The following is a 7,625-nucleotide window of genomic DNA, read 5'->3' as shown; positions in this document are numbered from 1 at the left end:
ATTTAATTAGTACGATTTTAGTTTGCATAAGAATTAATCAATGATTTAAAATTGTTTTAAATATTTTCGATTTAATTATTGACAATTTATTTTTTGGAGAAAATTTTTTTATTCATTTATTAAAACATTGAATGGGTAATTTTTTAAATAATAATATTCTTATAAGATAATTTTTCGAGTGAAAAAAAAAAAATTGAATCAACGAACTGAAAGAACTTAACAGTGAAGCGAAAACCGGAAGTCGTAGGAAGCGGTCAATTGCGCGCGTTCGCTGTCCACTGACGCGAAAGGAAGAGAATACGGGTATGATTTAAAAAAAAAAAAATCGAGGGGAAGACGGATACTGTACCGTTTCAAGAGACTAAAAGAAAATGGTCATAATGAATGAGAAAAATAAAAAAGAAAATACTTTTTTTTTTTTTTTTTTTTTTTTCCAATTCAAATATCGTTTATAATATATATTTAATTTAATATTTATCATATATAAATATTAATACGTGATATAAAGTTTAGTATCGTGGGAAATACTTTTCGTTATAAATTTCTCGGAAAATATTTAATATATAAATTTATTCATTGGATTAGAGATTATTTTTTAAAACAAAAAAATATTATTGAGTAAATTTATAAATATTTTGAATTTATCATACATAGTTTCGTCATTTTGCAGCCTTCTAATTATTATTATTATTATTGTTTATTTATTATTTTTTTTAACTGTTATTATTATAAGACATCCTTCCCCTTAGTGCAAATAAATATAGACAGTAGCGCATTCCTTGGAGGCATTGATCGTTCGACTCGATTGAACGCAAAGCGAAAAAAAGAATGATAAAACGGTGATATTATAATCGTAAATAATAAATAATAAAAATAATGTAAACAAAGTCAAAGTTCTTTTTATCATTCATTAAAAACGTTTTTATTGAATTCAATCGAGTATTTATATTAAATGAATATAAATTACCATTACCCTCGAGTAAGATTCGAGTATAAATTGAATATTAATTTATAGATCAAGCGGAAAAAAAATTTATTTAATTACCATGATTACTTATTTTCATTGTTTTTAATTAATTTATGCCATTAATATTCCTTGATAATTAATAAATAATAATTTTATTACACACTCAGTAATTTATCTCACAGAATAATTTTATGAGTCTGTTGAGATGTTTTTACTTTATTTTTAATCTATTATTTATATTCAATTAAATATTTTCATAATTATTGAGTAGAAAAATAAATGAATTTGAAAAATGTGAAACGGTCTGATATCACAGCAAGAAACCTCTTTGAAACTAAAAATCGATTCCTCGTGATTAAACCTTCCGTAACCCCTTAAATCCGCCAGCAAACTCGAATCAATGAACCCCAACTACTTCAGGGCCGTATTCGTAACTCACAACTGGCATTAAACTACTCTATAAAACGCCGACATCTCACATCTGACGTATCTTAAATTTCCACCCACATCTCGCGGATTCTAATGTAGTGTCTGTCTGACACAAATATTAAACCAATACAAAACTCGATCTCTATATTCTGTCTATCTATCTTCATACTATACACATTCATCCACACACTTTCATTAATACCTAAGAACTATCGTGGAGTTATAATACTGAAATAGCCGCAGCGGAACAGCACCGGAAGCGAACGAGTTCCGCCCAGGGCTCCTGGGTCACCGTCCTTTCAAATCTAAGACTCATATTTTTTAAATTCCTCCTTACATACATGTTAATATACATTTATGTTTCTCATTTGAATATTACTTGTTATTCATTTTTTATTCTGAAAAAAAAATCAATAATTATGATTTTATTTTTAATAATAATTATTTTAAAAAATTATTATTATTTTACAGAAAATTTTAAGTCGATAATAATAATAATAATAAAGTTAACCAATGACAAAACTATTAATACCTCATGAATTCAAACTATTTAAAAATTTATCTCCAAAATATTTTATTATTAAAAAAAAAAAAAAAAAAAAAAATTGTAAAATGAAAAAAAAAATTTTTTCACTGTTGGAAATTTTCAATGAAAAAATTGCCCCAATAAATTTTAACAAAGCCCGTTTTTTCCTCCAAGCAAAAATTCTAATTCCAAAATTATCATTTTTAATATTTTTTAATAATAAAATTATTCAGTTTTATTATTAAAAAAAAAAAAAAAGTAAATAAAAAAAAACATAAATTTTTGGTTACGAATAGAGGCGAATACGGGCAATCCACGGTTTAAATTTATGAATGAAACTACAACTACATGAGACATGTGCGCGCGCACGTACTCATGTGGCGGTGTATAATGTGGTACATTATGCACAGGCAAGAGGGAGAAACTTATCGGGTGAATGAGACAGCGAGAGTAGGAGTAGATATACTGTACAGTCAGTCGGTCGTTGCTCGTTTTTCACTTACACATGTCCAATATAATAAAACACACAACACACAATAATAATATAACTTAACTTTGTTCTTATATCTACACACATAAAACACATGTAGATGTAGAATTTAGCATGTGTAGAAGTAGAGGACGGGAAGGAAGTGGTTCGCACGGCAAGTATTGTCCCTTCCTAATGTGGCTCGTTAATGCGGAAACGCTAACACATAACAGTCAATATTTATACGGCGGATGCTGCATTAGAGGAAGTGATATATATCCTTCTCTTTCTATCTACTTTTTACTCTTTGCTGCTACTATCTACACTTAATTTTTATTTACAGTTTACCCTGTACTAATATAAAATCGTAATGATGCATCGTGTATTATTCATTATTGTTATTCATATTAATATTTTAATTATCGGGCTTTCATTGCTGTCCTTAACTAGATAATTGCGCATTTAACTTTAAATATTAATTCAAACTTTTAACCAGGAAAAAATTAATATAAAATAATAATTTTTGATTTTAATCGGACGCGAAGGAACCAGACGCGATTGAATTCTGGGTTAAAGTATGCTAGTCACACTCGACATTAGAGGCCTGAGTGCTAAATGCTCTATTTCTAAATCCATTTTCTATTTTCATTAGCGAGCGTCGCCTGCAAGACTATTTTATTCGTCTGCGATATTTCGAGCCGTCAGGGTGGCTGCCACGCTCTCTGATCTTCCTTCGGCACACTCTCACCCTATTTCATATTATATATTCGCATTCCCGTCTGCTATTTATTTGCCGGTAGCTCATTTATTGGTTAAACCGCTCGGACACTTACAAAGTGTACGAATTCTATAAATATGGCAATATTTATTATTTTATTTTTTTCTATTTTAAATCCTAAATTAATTATGCATTCAACAATTGACGCTTAAAAAATTCAAACTCAATTGAATTTGCTGGAAAAATTTCTCCTTTGAACCCACACAATTTTATAGAGCGTCAATTGAACCGCGCAACTGCTTTAAAGCTTCAAATAAATTTTTATTAACCTTATTTTATTGAATTGATGATTGATCTCAAAATTTTATTACTTACAGTCGCTATTTTTTGTTTAAAAAAATTTTATTGCAAATATTGGAATTTATTTTATTCGTGAATTGATTTTTCATTAATTAAGTTAAGATTTAGCGGAATTACTTAATTTAATTAAATTTTTGGAATTTTAAAATCTCGAAGGAACATGTGTAGCTTAATTGAATTTACCGATAACGGGAGATCGTATCGGGAATGGAATTTTATGAATTTGGAAAGTTATCAAGTGTTTTGAAAGGAATATATGTTTACAAGTATGCAGTTAAGTGTACAATAGCTGATATGCATTACATTCTTGGTATAGAAGCTATGACGCGTAGTGGTACTTGGACTTGTATTAAATGAATAGTCAACTGTTACGATATAATACAAGCTCGATGTATAATAGAGTATATCGATGGAATTTTTACGCCTTAATAAATTCTCCTGACAATATATTTATTCTAATTTACTTCAATTATAGTTTGTTTCATATTATATTTATAATAATTATTATTATGACTTATAAGTTGTAATAATAACAATAAAAAAATCAATTTAAAAATATTTTAATTAAATCAAGAAATTAATTAAAAAGAATTTTTAATTTTTACTTTAAAATAACAATAACAATTTTAAAATGATAAAATAAATAATAGATTAACCAAAAGATCAAGAGATATTAAAAGCGTCAGACATTTTGGCCCAAATAATTCATCGAAATTTATTCCGAGTCGTCTGCTATTTTGTATTATATTCGTGTGCTATATCTTATATTCTATTTTATATATTTATTTAGCATTTACAAATTCTAAGTACGGGCGTATTCCTTATTTTTCATTTCTTATTTCGTATATTTGCCTGCGAATCAATGAATTCTGTCACTCACGTTCCAGAATCAAACTACTGTTAAGCTCAATATAAATAAATTTATTCACCGATATACATCTTATGATTGTCGAACCGAGGTCAAGGGAACATCCTTTAAATTCGCATCTATAATTTTCGTCCTACCCTCTTACAATGTTACATATATATATATATATATATATATATATATATATATATATATATATATATATATATATATATATATATATATATATATATATATATATATATATATATATATATATATATATATATATATATATATCGTGTCCACAGTAATCAAATAAATAATACATGCATGTCGTTAGTCGGCCTTGGCAACTTTATTTCTGCCACAAATTTGTGGTTAATTTTTATGTTATCTTACTGTCATTACTTGTTTGCTGATATTGTCGACTTTTTGACATTGTTGCGAACTATTGGTACATTTTCCTATCAGCAAACTAATTAAACTAACTTACGTACACACGATATAAGTAATTTATATAATTACTAACAATTAATTTTTACAATAGATTAAACCTTCGTCTAATAACAAAAAAAAAAATAAAATTAATTAATTTTTCAATTTTTTTAAAGCTAATTTAAAAAATAAAATTTATTAAAGCCATAAAATGTACTTAACTTTTCAAACGATCAATTCTAAAGGCCATAACCGAACGTTTCTTTAAAGATCTCGAGGTCACGTGGCTGTACGTTAATTATATTTATTTATAAAACCACCGTACAATTAAATTAAAAAAAAAAGTCATACATCGATCTATAAATAAATTTCAATTTTAAAATTAATTGTAAGCGCATTTTAACTTCACTGAATTCCTGGGTGATTAGATTTTCAGTATTCCTTATCAAGCCATTAAGTTAATATAAAAATTATCAATACAGTTAATCGTAAAATGGTGAGGAAATTGTTTAAATCCAGCCAATGAAGTGGAACGAAGTTGCGAAGGCCAGCCACTGCTTCAGATAGCAGTACATTATTAATGTCCCCGCTGAGCTCGTATTATCTTATATTAATAAAATTATTTATTACTTATAACTTCAAAAAAAATATTAAAATTATACTTATAAAATAAAAAAAAAAATTCAAGCATTAGCGCAGCCATTTTCTCTAGAGAATCGCGCCCACAAGATGGAGTCTTTTCACAACATCCCGACTAAAAAATATTCCGAAGCGTAAAAATTGAAAAATTTCTCAACTTTTAATATTTTGTTAGCCAACAAAGGGCTCAGGCGTGAATGCGGTAAAATCTCGATCTGTCCTTCGTCGGTCTGGACTCGGGATTTCATTTTCTCGTTTTCTATCCCTCCCCTCTTAGCTTCTACTTCCCCGAGCCTCCCTGTCACGAATGTGGTCTTGAAGGTACCATGAAGGAGGGGATCCGCGAGTGCACGGCTGCTCTGTACTCAGTTCTCGTTCGTCCACCAGAGGTGCTTGACAGTTCGCGCCTTCTATTCTCTTATTACTCCAGTACTTCCACTTCTTCGGGCACTTCCTTCGTGTCTAGTCGTTAATTCTTCCAACTTGCCCCGGTCATTTAAATTTCCCGCGAAGCTTAGACTCAATTTTTTTTTAATAAAAAAAAATTTACAATTTTTTTGTTTTTCACTAAAAAAAATTCTTTATCAATTTTTGCAGTGTGATATTTTCGAGAAAATTTTTATCGTTTAAATTAAATAAAATTGTTTACTGTCAAGAACTGTAACAGTGATTGTGCCTCGGGAATGCGGTGACCAGACCGGAAGTTAATTTTTAAAACCAAAGGTATGTTCCAAGGTCCCTTAATTTGACCCTTTGTTTTTACTCCCATAAAAATTATTTTTTTAATTTTTTACCATGTAAAAAAAAAAAGAAAAAAAATTAATAATCGTGCATTGTAAATCATGTTTCCGAGAAATTTAATGATCTAATGTTTCGATAATAACAATATTAATAATAACAAAAAATATTTAACGATTAAGCGCAACTATGACGACGCATTAACAGGAAACTTGGATCAGTAAATATTTAGTACCGATTAAAGTGATAATATATAGGTAAATGTTTATTAATTTTCTCAGAACAGATTGATTTTAAACACAAGCGTTAAATGGCTTAAAGTTTAGTGCTAATAATAATAATAATTGTTGTTATTAATGAATCTTGTTTGTAAAACGAGGGCCAATTAATCGAAGAATTTTTGAACCCCAAAGTATGTAAATAGAGATATGTACACGCGCACGTGCGTGCGCACCCTATCGGTAGTGCGCATGCGTGGGAGCCAGAGATCTTTGAATGGTCATGATTATTGTATGATGTGTGATGGAGCAAAGACCAATACTCTTTGGCCCCGATATTGATTTGAAACTCGATCGTTACATTGATTAATTTATTATTTATATTTTTATTTTCAACCAACAGTCGGGATATGTTGGCGACCGAAAGATAATTAGCGGAAGTTTAAGATAAACAGTAATTGCCAAATATAAGTTTATCTTGTATGGGTCTGAGTATATTTTACATTATATTTTTTTGTATTAAAGTATGTTATACTGGACGAGAAAGTCGGTAATGAGTATGTATTTATGTATAATTAGAGGGTAAATGAGCAGCAGATAGGCGAAGGTGTGGGAATAAGACATAAATAATGCGGATAACAAGACTAATGTAATTTTGTTTATAAAATAAACGAGTTGCCGAAAGCTCGAAAAGGTTGCGCTGATGTAAGGCCCATATAACTTAACTCAACTGATCTATTTCGGTTACGGTCAGTGGCTTTTGCCAGTTCAGCGGTCCTCTTTTTTTTTTTTAAGGTTTTACTTTTTATTTCGTCTTTTATTCGCTTCCTATTTGCATTTTTAGGCATTATTTATCATCAACTATGAAGTAATAAAATTAATTTTTTTTTAATTACAAGTTACAAAGGTGATGAAACTACTAAAATTTTTCGGCTTGATATTCAATTAAAAAAAAAAAAAAATTTCAACGTTTTTTGGTCTAAAAATTGATCAATTAATGAATTTTTTTTTTTTCTAATAATTAAAACAACAAAAAGAAATTTATTTTTTCTCATTAGAGTAATTAGTCAGTAAACTAACTAATTGAAATAAAAATATAAAAGAATTTCTAAATATTTAAAACTAATTAGAGATAAAGATAATCCTGATAAGCCGAAAAATTTTTTAAAACCTTAATATTTAACTATGATTTTAATTTAAAATAAAAAACTATAAAACTCTATCTTAAAATGACAGCCACTGACAACAGATTTAAAGAGTATGGTAATGAGACTAA

Source organism: Cotesia typhae, unplaced genomic scaffold, assembly GCF_013202065.1.
Source record: "Cotesia typhae breed Kobodo isofemale line unplaced genomic scaffold, CoteBio_Ctyphae contig_4, whole genome shotgun sequence".
Lineage (NCBI taxonomy): Eukaryota > Metazoa > Arthropoda > Insecta > Hymenoptera > Braconidae > Cotesia > Cotesia typhae.
Note: the sequence above shows the minus strand (reverse complement) of the source record.